Raw genomic sequence first — 11,781 nt, 5'->3', positions numbered from 1 at the left:
GGTCTAATGCTATTCACACTCTAGATGAATTGCTGGTAGCCTCAGAAACTAGAGAACAATGTAGGCTCATGCTTGTCTTTATTTCAGTTCCTCACAGAGACAGACATAAGGCCATACTTCATCACTTACAATATTGCTTAACTAAGGTAAACTATTTAGGGCACCTCATCATCTGTGGGCCATAGAATGTTGCAATATAAAAGTCAGGCCCTTTGGCACATAAAGTAACCTACAAAAAACATTCTGGGGGACTTGTAAAGAGTAGTAGACTACAGCATGCAGAGTGACTAAACATTGTTACATCATGCCTGGTTTACTCACTGCAGCCTGATGAAGTTTTTGAACAGTGCATGTTGGCTATCTTTTTCTCCATCCTCAGTAATTTCTATTTCTTTATATTGCACATTCAATCATGCTCATTGACAACTTATATGCTTCTGATAAAAGAGGTTCAGCTAAGATTTCCTGTGCTATGATAATGTAGGTTCCATGGAAGTAAATATTTTTCTACTTTAAAAATAAAACTTCTTTTCATTATCCTGGTCCCTGTATTTATGTCTGGTTACTTCCATGGGACCTAAAATAATTTTGAGGAAGATAAAAGAGCTTTAAACTGCTTGCTCAAGTACTGATAGTTTTACTGACAGCTGCAAATGATTTGCTGAAATGTGGTGGATCCCTCTCAGAAGCTCCCTTTTAATATTCAAAGAAAAGCAGATGAACAGATAAACTACCAAGGGGGCCAAAACATGTATAGGCTTTGGTAATTGCCTAATGAAATAATTTCTAAGTTTTCTGTTTGTGTGGCTAATGCACCTTTAGCAATGATCTGATAAAAGAAGATTTTAAAGACACTGTACCTAATGCCTTTTTCAGTGACCTGATATTATCTCTGAAATACAGTTGTTCAACAGACAGTGTCCCAAACTCCAGTGCCTATGAGAGGCTTCTAGGTGGAAGAGCTGAACTCTAAAATATTGCCATAAAATACATTTTTTTTCTTTCAAATGAAGACAATTAGCTAACACAGGTGGTCAAGTGGAACACTAAGTGGATGTAGATGAAATGTGCATCACAAAATATGCTAAAAGGCCCTAATATTTGAGGACTACTCATCATTTTATTTTGGGGATGTATTTATAATGGGTTGGATATGCTTGGCAATATAAAAAGATGGCTTCTGTTGCAATCTTTTTAGTGAATTACTTGTGAGGAACATCACATTCAGATTTAATGTTTAGTGCTAAAGCTGTTGCCTTTGTCCTCTTTGTGGAAAGCTTTTCTGTGCTGTGGGGGGGGGTATTTGTTCTCAGTTGTATTTCCCCAGCACACTGCTCACCCCTACTTCTGAAGCAGTGTTCAGTTTATGGATTGCGGAGGCTATGTGTCAGTTACTGTTTTCAGGGTAAATTGGCCAACTCCCTATCTTCATCAAATGTCAAGGTCAGTATTCATATCATCTGGAGCTGTCTGTCTACAGCAGTTCTCAGCAATTTATGAGATCAGTCTTCAAACAATATCTCTTCTTTCTTCATGGTCATCATCATATGTGCGTAATGACTTTCCATGTTGCTCTAGTTCTCTGAGCTCTTACTCTTCATCTTCAGAATATTCTTGGGATACCCAGCCTTGGTCTCTTCCCCCTAGCTTAAATCTTGGTAAATCAGTTGACTGTCATTGTAAGTGAATATAACAGCCTTCTTGGTAGCCATAAAACATTATTAAGGCACCTCATGTATTCTACCATTCATGTTAAGTCTTATTCATTCAGGCATTTGTCCCTAAATATCCTTCAGTGTAAATGTATCCACTGGAGTCTAGTCAACCCATCTAGAGAACATATGTAAGATATACTCTCCCTCACCCAGCAGCAATCAGTCTCCAATAGTTTTCAGTCTAGTGCCAGCTTGTCAACTATTCCCCTTTTCCCCTGTGGGCCCTTGTTTGAGTTGACATGGGTCCTGTGCTCATTGTTGTTACAGAGTTTGAAGCCACTGGGAAAAAGACTTCCAGACTCAATTCAAATTTTAATTGGTCAGATTTATTAGGGCTATAGCAGTCTGTGGTCCCTTAGTAGATTTAGGACCCATGGCCCTGAGGGGAGGGTGAAACTAACTTGTAAAGGCAGAAAACACAAACACCATAGGAATTTCATCACACATGAATAGTGGCAGGTGGTCCTGAATATGGTCAGGATGCCCAAGTTAGCAGATAAATAAGGAAACTACAGAAGCCAAAACAAGCTTGTGTTAGTTCTTCTCTTAACTGATTTATAGAGACCCTGACAGTAAGGCTCTTTCTGATTAAGTGCAGCTGCAGTGTCTGGGAAGTGACCAAGCTCAGCTACTCCAAAGAAAGCACTCTTCTAAGGGGAAGAAACTAAGTTCAGGTGTTTAACCTTGAAGCTGGCTGTTTTTCTAGCTTTTGAAGTTCAAAATGGCTGCTTTATACAAAATGAAGTTACTTTGGCTATTACAATTTGGGGGAGTCCATTTGGGGCCATTCCTATGCCACCATTGCTACAAGTTCACATGTTTAAGCTTCCAGTGGCTTGGAAGCCTCTACTTTCCTGTGTTCACGAACCAGCCCTGACTCTTACGATCTTTCCTCCCTCTTCCACAATGGTCCCTGAGCCATGAGTGGATGAAGTTCCATAAAGGAGTCCTATCCTATACTCTACAGTCTCTTATTCTTTAAAACTTGGCCGGTTGTGGCCAAGTGTGCATCACACTCTGTTGTATAAAGCAGCTTTACTGGTGAGAGTTGAGGGATGCATTAGTTTTCTCTCTACTACTTGTTCCATTATGTTCCATGAGCCTTAGGTGTAGAGGTTCAACTGTAGTTGTGTCACCTAGTACTGGACATTTCTCAGACATATGTTCTCTGTATCTGACCAATTCTGCAGTAGCCTCCATCCATTGTAAAAAGAAGCTTCTTTGATGAGTGTTGTATGGTATGCTTGTCTGTAAATATAAAGATCGATATTTAGCATATAGTAAGAAGTTTCATTTGTCTTGAGATATGAAAGAGATATAGTTTTCTCTAAGATCTATGTCCTTTCCAGCCATGTGTATTTGTGTTTACAGTGCCACCCATCAATTCCCTCCCATTGAGAGGGCTTTAAGTCCATTTAGATAGTAGTTGATTGCCCCCCAGATAACAGTGCCACTACTACACCAATAGAGGTAGTTTGCTGTGCCAGTTGTTATGGTTATTAGGCTTTAGGGCTGGGTTGGACCATTGATTGTTTTTCTCCCTTCGCAGTTTGCATATCATTATCTAGCATTATGATAGCCAAACTTCAGTTAGAAGGCTTCCAGGTTAGTTCCTGCTCCATTGTTTCAAGTCCTATACCCTAAGTATGTCCTGTCCTCAACAGTAGGGTTTTATCTACTTGTTCTAGGAGATAACCAAGAGGTTTGACAATATCTTGTGTTATTTTGGGAGTCTCCTGGACCACCTTCACCAACCACTCTAATGGAGGTCTCTTCTGTCTGGCACTGTGTTCCTTGTCAAGCAGCTCCCAGGTATATATATGAAATTAATATACAGGTATTGTATGTGCAATTCTCATAGGGTTTCGAGGGCATCAATTTTCCCTCTAGGTTTCCTAGCCACCCGAAGATTCATTCATTTCTACTCTTTTTTTCTCCCATCCAGCCTCCCTCTTCCTTCCCTTCCTAGTCACAGTGCCCCCATTATCCCCGCCCTCCCCCTAATACCACCAGACTCCCTCCATCCTCCCTCTCCTGACTTCCCTCCCTCCCCCACAATATGGCCCCTTGCATGTCCCTCCCTCCTCTCATCCCTGCCAAAAACTCCCACTTTTCCCAACTCCCTCCTGGTAACATCGGTTCCCTACTATCCCCCTGTTAGGTTTTTTCTTTTCCTTTACCTCCATGTATCCTTTCCCTTTTCCTGGATCCTGATGTTACACCAGAATTTATATACTCACATATAAGGGATTGATGCTAGTTTTCTAACTTTTATGACTCAGTATTGTGACCCACAATCACTCTTACACACATTGGCACCCCAGAGAATCTTTCCTCTATTTAACTATAGCTTGTTATCAGCTGGCCAACTTTTCTCCCTCTTTTCCTCCCATTTGCCCTTTCTGGCCTCTGTTAACTACCATTCTATTTTCAAGTTCTAGGAGATTAGCCTTTTTAGATTGTACATATGCGTGAGATCATGTGATAGTTTCTGTGTGTGCTTGGCTTATTTCATTTAGCATTGTGGCCTTTCCATCCTCGTTATTCCAAATGAGAGATTTCATTTTAAGACTTACAAGTATTACATTGCTGAGAGGTGCCATGTTTTCTTTATTTGTTTTTCAGTCCATGGATATTTTGGTTGCTTTCTTTTTTGGCTATTATGAGTAGTGTTGATGTGAACATGGTTGTACAGATACTTTTTCTGCATACTGAATTCATTTCTTTTGGGTATTTACCCAGGAGGAAAATGGCTGAATCCCAGGATAATTTTAAGGTTTCAAGAACCATTTCTGGTGTGTCCCATTCTGAGTATAGATCAAGTGTACACAGGCATTCTTTTCTCCACACCATAGTTTCATCTTTATCACTTGTCTCCTTATCACTTGTCTCCTTTATAAAATTTTATTTATTTTTATTTTATGTTTTTGAGTATATTGCCTACATGTATGTAAGTGTATCTATGTTGTGCAGTGCCCATAGAAGTAGGAAGAGGGCATTGTATCCCCTGTAACTGCAATTATGAATGGTTGTTAGCTGTCATGTGGGTGCTGGGAATTGAACCCAGGTCCTCTACAAGAGTAGTCAGTGCACTTAACTTCTGAGCTTTCTCTCCAGCCACATTTGTCTCTGTTATAGTCATTCCATTTGAAGGAAAGTGATTTTTCATTGTCGAGTTCATTGCAAACCTTTGCTACTTCATAAATTGCTAGACTTTCAGTATATCAAATAATTGTATTAGACAAATAGGGAATAAAGTTACACATACTGGGCTCCTCTTCATACAGAGCATTGCCAACTGATTCTTCCTCTGTGGTTACACTTGATACTTGTTGAGAGCTACTATTATTATGGGCACAGCCATTGCTGCATTAGGCTGTGGCAGCTTGCCTTGACTTAAGCATTGGAGAAAGAATGCTTCCACCTTGAGAGTTTCCCTGCTTTCTGCTTCTGTGGCCTGAGTTGACAGACTATGCTTCCCTGATTAATTGGTAGTCTTGGATACATAACCAAAGAGTTCTGTTTCAGTTTATGGGCACTGGGGTTTCTCAGCACTGATAGCTTGGCTTCTATGTAGAAATAATGAACTATAGTAGTTGCTAAGAGTAATTACAAACAGTAAACCCTATATCTAAAATATTATAAATATTATGTAACTGAATCTTGGATACTGTAAATGTTGGGTGAGTGTCAGTTTGTGAAATAATGTATTCTTGGTAGTAACGTAATGTATTCTTAGTTATTCCTTGGTTACTCCAGATCTGATTCCTATATAAGCTTGGTTTGGTTCACAATAAACATGCACTGGCACATAGACCTCTGCATCTCCTGTGTCTTGATTTCTATCTGTCTGTGTTCCCAAGCCCTTCAGGCTTGAACTGTGGTCACTGTACCATGACAGATACTCAAAAGTCAATTGTTTGAGATTAATACCATTGATTGCAGAGCATTTTAGGAGTAATAGATTGTCAGATATGATTCCAACTTTCATCAAGATTGCTGTGGGATCTTGATTCAGTTAATGTCATGTGTTTATTGTTATTATGGTTTCTTGTGGCCAGTTTAAAAATGGACATGGGCATGGGAAATGTTGCCTTCTGAGTTTGCTGATGGGCTGAAAGAAATGTATATGTCTCAAAAGCAAGTCAGTCTGTTATGGGATCTTCATATAACTGGTATATGGTGCCTGTGAACATGATGATTTCCTTCTCTCCTTGACTACAACCTACAAATAATCAATATTCCACCCTATGCTGTACCATTATACTACCATTCTCTCTGAGGTTCAAGACATTGCAGAGCAACTGCTTAAGGACCAGAAAACACTGGCACACACTGATGCATGTCTTCCTTTGAAATAAGACTGTTTCTTTTTCATTGACAATAGTTATTAGACATAAATGCACTTACAGTACACTCATTTAACTTTTCATGACTCAAAATGATATTCAGATATAGGTACAGGATGGATAATTTTGAAAGTTTAGAACAAGCATTTCCATTAATAGTGCATCATAAATTTTTATGTTCAAAGTATACAAAGAAAGAAGGCAAGAACCCTAAAGAATTTTTCTTAGGCGGGAGCAATGGCTCTATGTTTAAGAGCATGTACTGCTTTTCCAGAGGACCTGAGGCCAATTCTCAGAGACTATATCAGGAGGCTAGCAAACACCTGTAACTCTAGCTCCTCTGGGATCCAACACCTCTGACTTCTTCAGGCACTTGCAGTCATGTATACATGACACCAGTACATATAATTTTTAAAATATAATAAATTAAATTTTTTTCTCCATCTCTCACAGTATTAAAACTGATAAAAGCTATAATTTAACAAATTGCTGCTTTTTGATAAGTATAATTTGTTTAGATAAGGAAAATTAATCATAGATAGAATAATTTGGTTCAGCTCATTTGTCATGTAAGAAAGTCAGAATTAACCCCAATTGTTCTATGGCACATGCCTTTAATTCCAGCACTCAGGAGGCAGAGGCAGGCAGGTCTACATAGTGAATTCCAGGCCAGCTTTGGCAATAGAATGAGACCCTGAGACCCTATCTCAAATAACAACAACAAAAACAAGCAAAAAAAGTTATGAGGACTAAGAAATACAATTCTTTAAGCTGTTGTTTTTTCTATATAAAAAAGATCAGGCTGGAGAGATGGCTCAGTGGTTAAGAGCAGTCACTGGCTGCTCTTGTAGAGGACCCAGGCTCAAGTCCCAGCACTCACATGGCAGCTACCAACTGTCTGTATCTCCAGTTCAGGGGAATTAAATAATCTCTTCTGACTCCTCAGGCATTGCATGACATGGGTGCGCTTACATATATGCAGGCAATACACTCATACACATAAAATAAAAGTAATAATGATTTTTAAAAAAAGATCATGAGACATAAAAATACAATTCTACTCCCCCTACTGAGTTTCAACTTTGTCATAATGCATAGTTGACACATGCTGTACAAAGGTAAAAAATGGACATTCTTTAGCTCCTTAAACAATGACAAAATCAGGATCTCTTAGTAGTTGTCACAAACTCTTTCACCTAGCCGTTTTCTTGGTGATATTCATGAATGCTAAAAATTAGTTTTGGAAAAAACGAAAAGAATTAGTTTTCAGAAAATGTTTCCAACTATTGTTCGAAAAAGGAGATTCAAAAATGGAAATTCTGGTCTCATCTGCTAGGCTCTAGAGAGGTACTCACATAGGAAGGCAGGGAGAATTCTAGATGCTTCTGTTGTTGGTTCAAGAAAGTAATCTCATCAGGTATGGTGATACATGTCTTTAATCCCAGCACTTGGGAGCAGAGGCAAGTAGAGCTCTGTGAGTTGGAGGCCAGCCTAGTCTACATAATGAGTTCCAGGCCAGCTGGGGCTACAGGAAGACCCTGTCTCAAAAACACAACAAAAAACAGTAAAAAGATGTAAGTATTGATACTAAATGATCTTCATTAACTTAGCATTTTCTAGAATTTAAAATTTCTCCTTACAGTAGGGGAAGATGAACTTAGGAAAATTGTATTGCGTGATTCCAGATAAAACTAGTTCCCTCCCCACAATGGGGAAAAGATGTGAATTTAAAAGACCCTCTGATATCCTCCTGAGGATCCTTCTTCCTCCATGACACTTTCTCCTGCAGAGGTAGATGCAATGTAGGAACTACAGGGACTGTACTCACCTGGCATCCAACTCATCACATGATGTAGTACTAAAATAACAGACTTTGGTGGGCTTTGGTTTCCACTGGCCCTTTATTCTCTCTCTCTCTCTCTCTCTCTCTCTCTCTCTCTCTCTCTCTGGTCTTTTTGAGACAGGGTCTCAGTGTAGCCGCAGCCGGCCTGGATTGGCTAGGGAGACCAGGCTGGCCTCAAACTCACAAAGATCCACCTGCCTCTGCCTCTTGAGTGCTGGGATTAAAGGTGTGCACTACCACGCCCGGCCCTTTATTCTCTTTTAAGTTTAAATGAGAATAACTCTTTGTACCATTACTGGCAACATGACAAGAGAATTACTACCAAATCCTTACGAGATACAATGAAGAAAATTCACCTCCATGAGCATTATAGATTAATTTCTCAGTCACCTAGATTTTGTATATGACAGCCTCAGGTCTAGAAATTTAGTCCTTTACAATAAAATTTATTTCTATTCATATCATAAGGCAGTGTTTTTGCTGACCTGGAGTTTTAAGACAAAACATATATGGGGCTATGAAAAAAATAGGTGAAATAGCCTTTAATTTAAGCTGTTTCCCTTAATGGCATCTTGAAACTTTTAATAGCTTACATGTGTTGATCATTTTCCAGTTACAGTTCTATTAATTAATTCACATAATACTCCTTCACCATAACATCAGATTAATGAGGCAAAGAGGAACTTAGTTCTATTGTTTCCTGTTGTACACATAAGGAAAAAGTTCTGACAAGTAGCTATATATTTTAATCCTGGATTTCATCCTCTTTTTTTTTTAAATACTGGATAAGCTTTAATTCAAGGATGATGCTTTCAAAAATTTTAATAAGTATCTAGAGAATTTTTTCAGACTTTGGTCAAGATTTGTATGTTTGCTCTAGTCAAAAAGTCTTTAATTAAAAAAAACATTATGTGTATGAGTGTTATGCCTGCATGTATAAAAATGCACCCATGTGTATGATGCCCACAGAAGCCAGGAGAGGGCATCAGATGCCCTGGAACTGGAGTTTACACAGGGTTTAGCTGCCATGTGGATGCTGGGATCTGAACTTGGGTCCTCTGTAGGAGCAGTTAGTGCTCTTAACTGCTGAGTCATCTCCAGCCCCTAGTCAGAAAGCCTTTATCACATCATAGATTTCATCGTCCTTTTGTTTTCACTTTTTATTTCCCTGAAATCTTCATTTGCTTTGTAAGATTTGATCTCTGTTATCATAGTACTCACCTTCCCTCACTTCTGTGATTTTCTGTCTCTGCATTCATTAGTGCTCATTTGTTGGTGTGGCTATTTAGTATGAGACAAATTAGATGTTAGGACAGTTACTAGCAATAGAATGAGTAATTACATGATGATAAAAGTTTTATTTCACAAGAAAAACTTTAAAATTTTTATATCATACATGTAGCTCTTACACACATTGATAAAAATATAGCTCTGAATTATGATAAGGCTAAATTGAAAGATGCACAGATACTTGTATCATAACCATCAGAACCATTGAAAATATTACAATGGTAGGGTCTTTGTAGGTTTAGTTAATAACAAGGACTCTCAAATGGTGAAATTATCATGGATTAGTAGCAGTGAGCCCCTGTTCCTGTTGTAAGATCAATTTGGCAGCAAGAAAAAGATGTTTCATTCTGCTCTGACTCTGAAATACAGGGGATTACTTTCAAAGAACAAGGGAAGCTTGTAGACCTTGGGAAAGGCAGCAGAAGCCTCCAGAGGGAATGCAGCGCTGCCATTTTAGTCCATTTTCCTCATAATGGGCTTAGTAAACATACATCTCTAACTCCAGTTTCAAACCATGCATTTCATTGTAGCATCCCTCCTTTGCTCATTATAATTTTTTCTCTAATAGAAAGAAACTTCAGTCTCATTTTCTACAATGCATTTATTCTTTTGTTCAACCGTAGTGCATACATAGTTTCAGAACTGTTAATGTAAGCAAACCCCAAGCACAACAAGCATATATTGACTGCTTGCAAGGATTACATCTTTTCTGGTGTTAGCCCTGCCATATCTAGTAAATACTATTTCACATATTACTTAACCAGCTCCTTTCTCACAGGTAGGAGAGTTTTCAGCCTCCAGGCAGCCCATTTTATATTACTTATGCATGTCTGACTTTGGCTTGGATCACCAGTTAATCGCCGGGCTCCTCATGGGAACGCAGCTAAGGTTTTTGGTTCTCTGTATTTCTCGAGTATTTATTTCCATCCTTTATCTTGTGTTTCCTTGTTGGTTTATAATTCGTTTACTTGAAAGGCCTATGATATTACTAAACACTCTTGTTCCCTCAGCTTGTTACCGCCACTTTTCACTGGACTTCTAAGCATGTCTGTTCATGTGGTTCATGAATCTACAACTGCATCATGGGAAAAGTGACATCATATAAAGTTTAGCTCTGTGACTTTCATTTTCTAAGATGCTTGACTCTTTAAATACTGACTGGCCCAGTTTCTTCCAAAGCTTACAGAGAAATAGATGGGTTCTTTTTTCCAGTTCCTCCTTTGATCTTACTGGGAGGATTAGCTACAAACCAGTCTTTAGTATGTCAAAGGAATGATGCTCAAAGCCAGGACCTGTCCTCCAGGTGGCATGTTCAGCATTCATTCCAGTCTGTGTGTCTCAGCTAATCCAAAATCAGAAACCCCTACCTGTAACTTCTCTTAGCACCATTAATGGAGGATGGTCTGGTTTGAAATGGTATTGTAGTCATCATTGTAAACCTTTTAATAAGAAATTTAAAAATAACATCCAAGTGCTACATTGTAAGCAAGTTACCAAATTGGCCAGAGTATAGCCTACAGGGTTGGGTCAAGTGTTCTTTTTTCTTTGTGAATATATATTTTTTTATTTCATTTTTCTTTACTGCTGAATAGAACTCCATTGTGTAAATATACCACATTTTTGTTAACCACTCATCAGTTGAGGGACACTTAGCTGCTTCCATCTCTTAGCTATTGTGAAAAGAGCAGCAACAAGCATGGTTGTACAAGTGTCTCTACAATAGGGTGAGTCCTTTGGGTATATATCAAGGACTGGTATAACCAGTTCATATGTTAGGTTCATTTTTAGTTTTCTTAACAGTTCTCCACGCTGTTTTCCATACAGGTTGCATGAGTTTGCAATCTCACCAGCAGTGAATGAGCGTTCCCCTTTCTCGAAATCCTCACCAGCATTTGGTATCTTTTGTTCTCTCGATCCTAGCCAGTCTGATCGAGGTAAGGTGATACCTTAGGGTGGTTTTAATTGGCATTTCCCTAATTACTAATGATGTTGAACACTTTTTGAGATGTTTCTTAGTCATCTTTATTACTTCCTCTGAGAACTCTCTGCTTAGATCATTAGCCCATCTTTTAGTTGGGTCATTTGGTTTCTTGATTCTTTGTTTTTGGAGTTCTTTATATATTTTAGATGTTAAACTTCTGTCAAATGTATCACTGGTGAAGATTTTTTCCCATTCTGTGGGTTTTCTCTTAATATATTAGATTGTTTCTTTTGCTGTACAGAAGCTTTTAAGTTTAATGAGGTCCCACTTGTTGATTGATGACCTTCATTCCTGAGCAACTTCTGTCTGATTTACAAAACCCTTTCCTACACCTATATCTTGTAACTTATTGCCAATATTTGGTTCTAACAGTTTCAGGGTTTCCAGTTTCACATTGAGATCTTTGATCCATTTGGAGTTGACTTTTGTGCAAGGTGAAAGATAAGGATCTAGTTTCATTCTTCTGTAGGTGGAGATCCAGTTTAGCCAGCACCATTTGTTGAAGATGCTGTGTTTCCTCCATTGTATGTTCTTGGCAACTTTCTCAAATATCAGGGGGCTGAAATTGCATGTACTTGGGTTTGGGTTGTCAATGATGTTCCA

The sequence above is a fragment of the Nannospalax galili genome, unplaced genomic scaffold, assembly GCF_000622305.1.
Source record: "Nannospalax galili isolate Female #2095 unplaced genomic scaffold, S.galili_v1.0 scaffold477, whole genome shotgun sequence".
NCBI lineage: Eukaryota > Metazoa > Chordata > Mammalia > Rodentia > Spalacidae > Nannospalax > Nannospalax galili.
The sequence above is the reverse complement of the archived record's forward strand: the minus strand, read 5'-3'. Positions refer to the sequence as shown.